The sequence below is a fragment of the Haliotis rufescens genome, unplaced genomic scaffold, assembly GCF_023055435.1.
Source record: "Haliotis rufescens isolate VD_foot unplaced genomic scaffold, xgHalRufe1.0.p SCAF_7, whole genome shotgun sequence".
Classification (NCBI taxonomy): Eukaryota; Metazoa; Mollusca; class Gastropoda; order Lepetellida; family Haliotidae; genus Haliotis; species Haliotis rufescens.
This window is the reverse complement of record NW_025964361.1, coordinates 22,581,254-22,586,896: the sequence shown is the minus strand read 5'-3', so window position 1 is coordinate 22,586,896 and position 5,643 is coordinate 22,581,254.

Here is a 5,643-nt window from a genome sequence, read left to right as displayed (position 1 = left end):
ACTACCCGCTCAGATCACTTACCACAGTACTGCCTGTAAAGATATAGTCCCAGTTATAAAATGTGTAATAAGTTTAATTTCATTACATATTAAATACGGGTTTTTTCTACATAGTATTAGAAATGTGCCCCGGCTGTTTTCATTGTACTTTAAAAGAATGATAGTGGGAATACTTCGATTAGGATGTACACTTGAGTGGCGCAGGAATATATCAGTGGGGGTTATTGACAAATATTGGAATGGGACAGGTAGGAAGCGGTTGAGTGGTTGCTACTGTAAATAGGAGACACTGTTTGGGCATGTTGTGGGTTTCTAGGGCACCACGGGCAAATAAAAGCAGTAAACCAGAAATTAAAAAAATATCTTTCAGTGATTTCGTTCAAAATCACCTGACCTTTTAGCACACGTTGTTTTTCTTTTCCTAAAGAAACGTTCAACAGGTTGACAACAGTTGTTTTTTTTACAATAATCCTTTATACTGTTCGGATGTAAATAGATTTATTCAAAATTGAACCGAATATTTAAAGAAGAGCTATGATTAATATACAATATGATCTCAATAGATGAATCAATATCGTTCAAGTTATATAGAAAATACTTTTGTTGTATTGTGCAATTATTTAAATAAATCAGTATTAGCGTGCTGAATATAATGGCGAAACTGAAACAACTTTATCAGGTCATCATAATCCAAACCTGATTTAGAGGTAAAACATAAATTCCAGATTCGGGTATCTATATTTATCATCTGTTTACCCCGTTTCATTTATCCACGAAGCATATTGCTGTTTCATATAACAATAATTATCATAATCGATAAGGGCGGTGGGGTAGCCTAGTGGTTAAAGGGTGCGCTGCACGCCGAAAACCAAGGGTTGATTCTTCACATGGGTACAATGTGTGAAGCCCATTTCTGGTGTCCCGCGTTGTGATATTGCTGGAATATCGCTAAAGCGGCGTAAAACCATACTCATTCACCAACTCGTAATCAATAATCGGATATTTGCTGTATGGGTGTGTTGTTTCCAATACATATGTACATTGTTTCTAGCATCAAAGACGACTATACCTCACATTTTATAGTCAGGGACATCTTATAAGAACAATATTGACCTCATATATTCTCATAATGGCTTTAATAACCTATTGCCAAAACGCCGAGACTTGGCCGGGATAGGTAATGAGTGCAATACAACGTGTGTCCGGGTTGTACACACACTGGAAGTAACCAGACATGGTGGTCTTCATAGGATGTGAAGGCCGTGACCGATGGCTTGGCTATAGACATGCAATAAACGTCATCAATATCACTGGCAGGCTGGGTAAGATGTCATTACCTGCTAAGTTTTTACACAGGATATGGAAAATTGGTAGGTGGGTGTAGCTGCAGATAGAATATGGATGGATCGGTAGATGAATGAATGGGTGTGCAGGTAGGTAGGTTGGTGTGAGTGAGGTAGTGAGTGGGCGAACACATGAATTAAACCATTAACGTGTAACAAAGAACGAACGGAAAACAACAACTACAAGTGCTAGAATGTAACTTATTGATAACAGTACGGTATCACTCACTGACTCATTATCAATAGGTTGTCAAAACAAACATAAACAGTAAGAACACTCCACAGTACAAACATTTAAACAAATAAACATCAAACACCATTTAAACACGAATTTCCTCCCCCATTGTGAGTTGCACCCATCTCTAGATAGTTTCCACGATTATCATAAGAACGCGGGGATTAAGGGGATCTGACAGCGTTCCTCGAGACCCCCTGCACCCCCTGGGGGCCCTATCTCCGAGAGACAGATGAGACACACAAGTGTCTCACCCAGGTAGCGAGGGCACCCTCCAAGTCCAAGTCACGTGTGTTATAATGTCGCTTCAAATATCCCTGACCTGTGTGATATGACTGCACTCTCTCTACAGAAACCATGAAGAGGTTATGCCGACGTCTGAACATGCATTCTCTCTCTGTGTGGCTGCTCAGAAGGGTGTCTTAAGCGTTGTTAGTTTAAATAAACCTTCTCTGCAAGTTTGAGTGGCTCTTCTCGTAGCGTGTGTTAAAAACTGGTGATAAATATTGAACCAGGTACTTATGTTAAGCTTATACTATCGATACATGCGGGGAAACTGTTCATGAGATTTTGATTTGTTAAATTTTTGATGGCGCTATTTTAACCTGGTCGGTTTAGCGTTTATTTCATTGCATTCGTTAGGAGTTGAAATCGAAGTCAAGTTTCATTCTTATAATATAACAAAAGGACGATCTAACGCACACTGTCAACCATCCTCTGCAGTGAACACAATCATGTATTATAGAACAACGCAACATGATCTTACACGTCTTACGTAAGGGTTCTGGAACTCACGCTATTCTGTACATGTTTGTGTTTAACGTTCACTTGAGAAGCATACCAACTTAAATGTTACATACTGTGTACAGTCGATAGATACAAGAAAGATGGGGATGGGTTAAAATTGGAGGATAGTTGATTTAATTTGTAATATTAAATTGTCATTGACAACCAAAATATCCATAGGTCACTTTACGACGTTGTCCGTTTGAGCAATACATCAATTGTAGAGTTATGACTGAAATAACAGAAAAACACAATTTATGAATATAACACGCACGTCTGTGTCCTTCAAGATTGAACCAAATGTCTCCACTGTGATTCTCTGTAAATGCGGGAGACAGCCGCCATGATGCTGGAATATTGCTAAAAGCGTCAAACCCAACTCACGCCTGGCGGACTCAACTCTGTAACTCCAATCTAGGCGTGTTAGATGACTGAGCAGAGCGGGTAGTACAGTTGTCTAAAGCACCGTAACGTGCTGTACAGAGTTGAATTCCTTGGGCGTGACAGAACCTATCACTGTAGGTTCGAATCCCATACTCGCCCTTGTTATGTTTCTTGGTTTCTCAGAACCACATCGTGCTGTCTGCTAAAGATGGCAAACGTATGACATTCTTTTTTCTACCTCATGAAGCCCCAGACACGCTGTGATATGACTGAAATACAGGTCAAAGCGGCGTTAAACAAAACTCACTCACTCACTCACTCACTCGCTCAATCAAAAGCTCCTATATGAAGCATCCGACATGTCAGAGAAACCTGTACCCTAGATCTAATTATTGTTATAAGGTATATTAACACTGCCAGTATCTTTTATAATATGTTTTAGATGTTCCCATCTCTGTAAAATATGACAGTTCTAGTTAGCAAAAACATCCCTATAATAAATAACTCTTTCTTTCTATGTGTTGTTTGCAGCTAAGTTGCCATAAACAGACATCACATCAGTGACCATCAAACCGCCACGGCGCTTCACTCTCCAACGCTAAACAATGCGGACACGCCGAGCTAATCCCGAACCAGTATTATAATTTGTAAAGTTATAGATACCAGGCTTAACTGTTGTGTAAATGAGTGATCACTTCGAGGGAAGTTCTATAGGCGAACTAAGAATATAATCCCTGCTTCTGTTGCCTGACAGACACACAATAGTGTTGACGTCTTGATCGGTTTTCTATCGACCACGACATCCATGTTTCTCAATTAACGTTAAGGCACTCTACGATCTTTGTAAAGAGTTGATCGACTTCAAAAAGTAAGGAAAACCACCGCCATACGTAGTTTCGATTTCTCCCCCCTAAATATACAGGCCTTGTACATACCAGTCATATTACCTGTCAGATAATGATACACGTTTACACAAGTTCTCAAACTTGTAAGACTTTCGAGCGAAGGATGTCATTTAATGTTGTTTGGGGGCGATGGGGCAGGGCAATCTGAATGAGCTTGTTTACAGTTCAGTGAGCAATTTGGATAAATGGATGAATTTATGGTATTTCTTAATGAAATAAGAGGCGGCGAGGTGAATAGCGATAACAACCCTTATGAGGCGTCAAGGGGAATATTGAGAATTGCCATTAGGAACAGCTTACATGGTCGGGTATACGATTAATCTGTTGGCGGGGTAAGGTTTAATATGTGTTGAGGGTTGGGGGACTTGATGGGTGGGCTTCAACGGGGTGGCCATGTGGGGTGGTGTTGTCATTGGAGAAGGGCTGGTGTCGGACCGGGAAACTGCATGAGTACCCGGATGTATAATTATCAAATCATTCAACCCAAACCGGAACCGGTTCGCAGGGAGTCGGAAAACCACTTTTCGGTTTTAGGATCCATAACAAGAGAACTGAAGTAGTGTTAGAATGGACCAGTCTCTGTTTTCTTACAATAAAATGTCATTAAATGTCTGAGAATACCATAAACAATAAAACAAAACAAAAACAGTAAACGAACAAGCAAATTTGAAACTTTGTTACCAAAAGGACACCAGAGAGGGTTTTATGCAAGTACAACAATGAAGAGAAATAAACAATACCCGATTCTTAAAAACAAATTTGAAGAAAGAAACCATCATGTAATTCAAGTCAAGGGAGAGGCGTGTGCCTGTTTGTACTGAATATTCAAACATTAATTTTGATAACTGTCACGCCATTTTCATATTTCATCTCTGTATCTTCATTTATTAAAACGAGGCAGTATTTGTTATTGACTAACACTGATTGGTTAATTATATACATAGGGTTTTAATTATTCACCTGAAGGTATCTTCCTAAGTGAGGTAAACACTAAGTTTACACATACTAGTACACGCGTACCTTCATCACACAGCGGTTTCCAAACAGAGTTTCTTTCATCTCCTTACAGCTAATTTACTTACACATTAAAACCAATTATTCCAAACGTTTCCAAACATGTAATCAAATGCTAAAATGTCAAGCGCCTCCGAATTTACCATTGAAATCTGTATGTGAAATCACGAAAACACGATGGCAGAAGAAACGAGAGGCTCTATGTCTTCTGTATAGTGAAATCCCCGCCCGTTTTCCATTCAGACTCTGCTTGTAGAAGGATTAACGCAGGCTTTTGTACCTCGGAACGCGCATGTTGATATACAAAACGCTTCACACATTGGTAGCAAGGGAATTTTAAGGGTCGTATTAATGCCTTTTTGGCTTCAGAGTGGGGTCGATATTAAACGCACTGTCAGGTAACCTTATAACACAGACGTGCTCAGTGAGTGATTGTAGAGTAATTTGTGCGAACGATTTTAAGGTGGTTGAAGTGCAGTTTATGAAACCTTGTATGTTTTTATGGTTTTCTGATTACTTCTTATAACATGATCCGAGACTTGGCCTCTTCAAGGCAGCATGTGTTTTTCTGAATGTTTATTTTGGTATCCGCCTAGGGAGAGGGTGCAAGGGTGGCTCAGGAGCCTAAGATTCAGCTGGTCGTGAGTTCGAATCCAAGACATGATTATGAGCCTTGGTCTTTCGGTACCATGTCCGTGCTCGCGGGATTGACGAAAGTGGCAACTGTCTGCAATCTGCGCCTCTCCGGGATGTCCTCACACATAAAGCTGACATGCCATGATATAACTGAAACACTACTCAAAGCCGCGTGAACACAAAACTCATTTATGCACGATATTATTTTGCATTAAAGAACATTTAATTCATTTGTTAATCACCAACATTTCTTTGATTATTCTGCTGTGATGATAACACAGGTTAGTGTACGTCTGTTGTACAGAGCAGTGACCATCTGATGTACAGGTCAGTGTCCGTC